At 35.0% G+C, this 7399-nt stretch overlaps 1 long non-coding RNA gene across 1 annotated transcript; it reads left to right on the plus strand.

Moving 5' to 3' along the window:
* The first annotated feature begins 211 nt into the window (after positions 1-211).
* Positions 212-1217, plus strand: LOC117185589 (uncharacterized). Its single transcript, XR_004471095.1, has 2 exons — positions 212-613; positions 872-1217. It is a non-coding gene; the product is annotated as an uncharacterized lncRNA (long non-coding RNA).
* The last annotated feature ends 6182 nt before the right edge of the window (positions 1218-7399 follow it).

Consider the following 7399-nt stretch of genomic DNA (forward strand, 5'->3'; position numbering starts at 1 on the left):
CCAAAATATGCGATCCTGCCACATTTCCTAGAGCGTGGGTGCTATTGTAGTATGTGCATATATTGAGTGTACACTGTACCCAATGGTTAACAATAAATGTATCAGCAACACATTGTTGCAGTACACAAACAAAACCACTCCAAGTGAGCGTGCAATATGATCGCCGTTTATGCGCTAAGCTAAGTCAGCATTCCCACGCTGACCACTTGAAGCATATATATATATACACATATGTACATACGGCTCTTGCCCTCTCGATTATGCTGATAAGACAAATATGTATGAAGCCGCTCCGCTGTTGGCGTAACCGGCAGCTCAGCTATGCGGTCTGAGTTATAAGAATAAATTCAATAAAGACATTCTAAAAACCGAAGTCAAACGGCACAGACGTGCCAGTGTTATAATTGTAATATTGACATATTACATGGCGACCGTGACAAGTGTCACGAACATGTAGAACATATGTTAAAATAAATCACAAAAAAAAACCGAAAAAAAAAGCGGAGAGCGAGAGAGAGTTCGGCGAGAGCGGACAACAACAGCAGGCACCACTGGAAGCAGCAGTAACATCAAAAAAAAAAATTAACAACGAAATGGAGCGGAACTGAACGCAGTAAGTAGAGTGGTATGTGTGGCAAAAGAGGCGGCGTAGTAAAACGCCTGAGAGCCAGAAGGGCAACACTACTCAAACTGCTAAATAGCAACGATAATTTGCCGTGGAGCACATCTGTGAAATTACACACAGAGCTCGATCACATCAAATTGTTGCTAGCAGAAAAGAAAATGAAAGAGCCAATGCACACAACCACCTACACTGCAATACGAAATATCAGTAAAATATTAGCCGTAACTCCACCACCCCAAACGACAGAAATAGCAAAGCCAAGGAAGACCTGCCCGAACGACTGCGAGGGACCTCTACACTCGCCGCATTGCGAGTACAGCCTGCACCGGTGCCCCAACAGAGAAGCAGTAGCAGCCTGTGCAGCCAGCACCGGCCTCGTCTAGCGCAACAAGCTAGACCCGGAGCAGTGAACCGACAGCGCTTCCTAGAGCGCCCACCGCCAAACAAAATTTTTTTTCTAAATGCCTGCGATGCATACAACTTAACTGTAAGATCTAAAATTGTAAAATTGAGCGGAATAACATCTGCCCAATTAGAGTGAGGCCTGTAAAGCCACACAAACACTAGGCAGGAAGAAATGTAAAAAAAAAAACTGGAAAAAATATATATATAAATTATAAATTAATTCCAACAATTAACAAAGAATCTATACAGTAGTATAAAAGAAAAAAAAGGAAATTTGTTTTGTATATACATATGTCACGAACAAACAAAATAAGTAAATTTGAAGAAAATTTCGAAAATTTTTACACAATGGGTTTAGTAGATGTAAAATCGGTAGATTCGACAGCGAATGTAATAAACAAAGTCGAAGTCAATAACACCGACCTAAAGCTAATAACAATACTTATTGCTATTATTTTCATTATAATCATAGGACATCTATTATATAAATTGTATAAACTACATAATAGATGCATAAAGAAACGCTATCAAAGCCGGGCAGATGACCTGGACAAAATTTAAAACAAATTTATAATGGTAACGAAAATTGGCCAAAAATAAAAGAAAAAGTCCAAAACGAATCATGAATAAAAATATATCATTATTTGATTGAAAACCTATAAATGTTTTTGCACATTTTAATAATTATTTTAAAATGAAATGGAATGGCAAAATATTAATGTCGCATTAGTTAAAATAAAAGAAAATTTTGATAAATCATACAAGTGCCTAGCACAAAATAGGAATATTTCAAACGAAACTATAAGTAGACACGCAACAATATTAGTTGCATGTTTTAACCAAGCTCGTTCCCTGATACACGACAATAAAGAAAAGTTAAATACTCAGCATTGGTCGTATGTATCAAGATTTTTGAATAGATTAAAAACAAATTTAAATAGCATCAAATCAAAATATTCACTAGACATAACTATACCTTCGATTTTGAATACTCCAGTATTAGTCGAGGAAGACACAAACACAGATTTAGAGGGCGAATCTGAAATCGCAAGCGGTTCAGATACACATATAAAAGAAGAAGACCTAGGCGACCTTACGATACCAGCGGTAATCACACTAACCAATCTAGTTGATTCTGAATCAGAGTCTATTACTGAAGTAAAAACTCTAAAAATGGCCATGTCACAACTAGAATTTCTTAAGCTAGCCGCTTCACTCATACCTGAGTTTAGTGGAAAGCCTGAGAATCTACAAAGTTTCATTGATGCTCTTAGCTTAGTGGATTCACTTAAGGGAACACATGAAACTACAGCAGTCAACCTAATAAAAACTAAACTTAAAGGCCATATTCGAAACTTTATCACCACTGAACAAACAATAGTGTCCATTATAGACGAACTAAAAAGCGGTATAAAAGGCGAATCAGCCAAAGCAATATCAGCTAAATTGTTCAATCTGCAGCAAAAGCAAAAGACGGCAAGTCAATATATTCAAGAAGTTGAACAGTTAACAAGGGCTTTGCAATCGGCACATATGATTAACGGTGTATCGCAAGAATATGCCGAAGAATTGAGCCTACAAGTTGCTGTAAAATCAATCATAGGAAACAGCACAATTGACGAAGTTAGGTCTGTAATGAAATCACGAAATTTCAATACAATGAGTGAGATTACAACTGTGTTCGTCGATAGTTGCACAGACGCAGTAGGACACCCAAATACAGTCCTATATGCTGCACAACAGAGATATAACACTAACCGAGCGTATAACCGCGGAAACTACCGTGGAAACTACCAAAATAATAATTATGGCAACAACAGAGGTAGAGGCCAATATAGAGGAAACTATAGAGGCCGCGGTAACTCATACAGAGGCCATAACAATAATAATGGCAATAACAACAATGTGAGAATTGCCCAGAATGAATCGGGAAACTCACAACAGCCCTTAGGTACACAGCAATAGACAGTAAAAAGGTTCATTCGATTAATCTTAGTATAAATATATTCGTAACATTCACAAACGTAGCTACAGGCAAGAAATTAATATTTTTGATAGATACTGGTGCAGACATATCTCTGTTAAAAGACAATTCAGACACTTTTAATGACATAAACAAAAACAACAAAATAAATATTCAGGGAATCAATCAAGGATTAATTCAATCTAAAGGAATGACATCCTTAGAAATACGAACAACTAAATATATAATTCCACACAACTTCCATATTGTCGAATCAACTTTTTCTATACCGTGTGATGGAATTTTAGGAATAGATTTTATTAAAAAATTTAATTGTCAACTAGATTTCACACCTTCAAAAGATCTGCTCATAATAAGACCAGACAATCTAAACTACCCTATTTATGTTCCCATAAATCACAGCTCTGGTAACAATACAATAGTGTTACCAGCACGATCCGAAGTTGTCCGTAAAATTGAGTTAACTTCAAATGAAGATAGCATTTTTATTCCGAACCAGGAAATTCAACCTGGTATATATGCAGCAAACACAGTCGTAACAACTGCAAATGCATTCGTCCGTTTACTTAATACAACTAGTAGCGACCAAATGATCAATATAAATAAGTTGAATTATGAACCATTAGCAAATTATGATATATCCGAAATAAATAATGAAACTAGAACGAACGATGTTATATCAAAGTTATCTAAAAATTTTCCAAAACTATTTAATAAACAATTAAAAGAACTTTGTTGTAACTACGCAGACATATTCGGACTTGATACCGAATCAATAACAACCAATAATTTTTACAAGCAGAAACTAAGATTAAAAGATAATGAACCTGTATATATAAAAAATTATAGAAATCCTCATAGTCAAAAAGACGAAATCCAAGCTCAAGTCGATAAACTAATCAAAGATAGAATAGTTGAACCGTCAGCCTCAGAATACAACAGTCCACTTTTACTAGTACCAAAGAAATCCATAGACAACAAAAAGAAAAAATGGCGATTAGTAGTTGACTATCGCCAAATTAATCAAAAATTACTATCCGATAAATTTCCACTTCCTAGGATCGATGATATCTTGGATCAACTAGGAAGAGCAAAATATTTCTCTTGCCTTGACTTAATGTCAGGATTCCATCAGATTGAGCTAGACGAAAACTCTAGAGATATAACATCCTTTTCAACGAGTAACGGCTCTTATCGCTTCACGCGATTACCATTTGGTTTGAAAATAGCTCCCAATTCATTCCAAAGAATGATGACTATCGCATTCTCTGGACTTGAACCATCACAAGCATTCCTCTATATGGATGACTTAATAGTAATCGGTTGTTCCGAAAAACACATGCTTAACAATTTAATTAGTGTTTTTGACATGTGTAGGAAACACAACTTGACACTACATCCTGAAAAATGTTCATTTTTCATGCATGAAGTCACATTTTTGGGCCACAAATGCACAGATAAGGGAATCTTACCAGATGACAAAAAGTTTGACGTCATATTAAATTATCCAGTCCCACATGACTCTGATAGCGCTAGACGTTTTATAGCATTTTGTAATTACTACAGACGATTCATCAAAAATTTCGCCGATTATTCTAGGCATATAACAAGATTAAATAAAAAGAATGTTCCATTTGAATGGACTAATGACTGTCAAAATGCATTTGAATATCTTAAAGCTCAATTAATAAAGCCTACTCTGTTACAATATCCAGATTTTACGAAAGAATTTTGTATAATCACAGATGCTAGTAAGCAAGCCTGTGGTGCAGTGCTAACACAAGCCCACAACGGAACTCAACTCCCAATAGCTTACGCATCGAGAGCATTTACCAAAGGAGAAAGTAACAAAAGTACGACGGAACAAGAGTTAACAGCTATTTATTGGGCAATCACCAAATTTAGACCCTATGTGTACGGAACTCATTTCATAGTAAAAACAGACCATAGACCACTAACATTTTTGTTTTCAATGACAAACCCCAGTTCTAAATTAACGCGTATGAGACTTGAATTAGAGGAGTATAATTTTACTGTAGAGTACCTAAGAGGCAAAGATAATTTTGTAGCCGGATTTTTGTCACGGATAACAATGTCTGAACTAAAAGACATACAAAATAAAGTCCTGAAAGTCACTACCAGGTATCAAAGTAGACAAAAATTCTGCGCAGAAAACAACAAAGTATAGATGCCAAAGCAATCTACCGAAACAGCTTCTCAGCCCAACGTATACGAAGTCATTAATAATGATGAAGTACGTAAAGTAGTGACCTTGCATATAAAAGATATGCTATGTTTCTTTAAACATGGTAAGAAAATTATAGCAAGAATTGATATTGGAGATTTATATACTAATAATGGAAATATTGACTTAGGACAACTATTTCCAAGGCTAGAAAAAGAAGCCGGTATATTAAAAATCAGCCAATTGAAAATGGCACCGTGGGAAAATATCTTTGAAAAGGTTTCAATAGATAATTTCAAAATTATGGGCAATAAAATATTGAAAACATTGAGAGTAGCGCTACTCAACCCGGTGACCACATTAACAAATGTTAAAGAGAAAGAAGCTATATTGTCTACACTACATGATGATCCAGTACAATGAGGTCACACAGGCATTGCAAAAACCTTGGCCAAGGTCAAAAGACATTATTACTGGAAAGGTATGACTCGCGATATAACAGAGCACATCCGGAAATGTCAGAAATGTCAAAAAGCAAAAACAACAACAAATATAAAGACCCCTTTAACAATTACAGAAACCCCGATGAAGGCTTTTGACAGAGTGATAGTGGATACAATTGGTCCACTACCCAAGTCAGAAAAGGGCAATGAATATGCAGTCACGCTCATATGTGACTTGACTAAATATCTAGTTGCTATACCTGTCGCAAATAAAAGCGCAGCAACCGTTGCAACGGCAATATTTGAATCATTTATTCTCAAGTACGGTCCAATGAAGACGTTCATTTCGGACATGGGAACGGAATATAAAAATTCAATTATAAACGATTTGTGCAAATATTTAAAAATAAAAAAAATAACATCAACTGCACACCATCATCAAACTGTTGGAACAATAGAAAGAAGCCACAGAACATTTAACAGACCATAGACCACTAACATTTTTGTTTTCAATACTATATATCAGTAAATAAAACTGATTGGGACGTATGGCTTCCATATTTTGTTTATTGTTTCAATACAACCCCCTCTATGGCACATAATTATTGTCCATATGAGTTAGTATTTGGTAAGACTAATAATCTACCAAAATATTTTGATAGCATAAGTAATATAAACCCAATATATAACATAGAAGACTACGCTAAAGAAAGTAGATATAGATTAGAAGTAGCATAGAAAAGAGCAAGAAATATGCTCGAGTTAAATAAACAGAAAAATAAGGAAATTTATGATTTAAATACTAGGAACATAACGCTATCAATAGGAGATAAAGTTCTACTAAAAAACGAAGTAGGCCATAAGCTAGATCTTAAATAAACAGGGCCCTATATAGTTGAAAAAATCGAAGATAATGATAATATAGTTATTTCCGGAAATAAGAATAAAAAACAAACAGTTCACAAAGATAGGTTAAAATTTTTTAATTCATAACAGACACAAAATAAAACAAATAAAATACAAAAAAAAAAAGAAAAAAAAAAAATTTAATTATACAAGATGTGCAAAAAGATATGTATACACAAAAAAAAAACATTAAATACATTACAAATACAAAAAATCCTCAAATCAAAATTTTTTATATATAAAAAATAAATTTAAGTAAAATAACTACATTTAATTACGTTATTTTTCAAAAGGAGGGAGATGTAGTATGTGCATATATTGAGTGTACACTGTACCCAATGGTAAACAATAAATGTATCAGCAACACATTGTTGCAGTACACAAACAAAACCACTCCAAGTGAGCGTGCAATATGATCGCCGTTTATGCGCTAAGCTAAGTCAGCATTCCCACGCTGACCACTTGAAGCATATATATATATACACATATGTACATACGGCTCTTGCCCTCTCGATTATGCTGATAAGACAAATATGTATGAAGCCGCTCCGCTGTTGGCGTAACCGGCAGCGCAGCTATGCGGTCTGAGTTATAAGAATAAATTCAATAAAGACATTCTAAATATTGACATATTACACTATATAGGTACGGTGGTTCAGTATACATACCAGTGCTGGATAGGGAATTGTTATATATAAGTGCAGGTGCCATATAGTTGCGGAGATTTCAATTTTTTGAGGCTAGAGTGCCGTATTGTTGCTAGTGCCCAAGATGTGCGATCTTGCCACATTTTCTGGAGCGTGGGTGCTATATAGGTGCGGTGGTTCAGTATACATGCCAGTGCTGGATAG

Source organism: Drosophila pseudoobscura, unplaced genomic scaffold (assembly GCF_009870125.1).
Source record: "Drosophila pseudoobscura strain MV-25-SWS-2005 unplaced genomic scaffold, UCI_Dpse_MV25 Unplacedtig00000869, whole genome shotgun sequence".
In the NCBI taxonomy this organism is placed as follows: Eukaryota; Metazoa; Arthropoda; class Insecta; order Diptera; family Drosophilidae; genus Drosophila; species Drosophila pseudoobscura.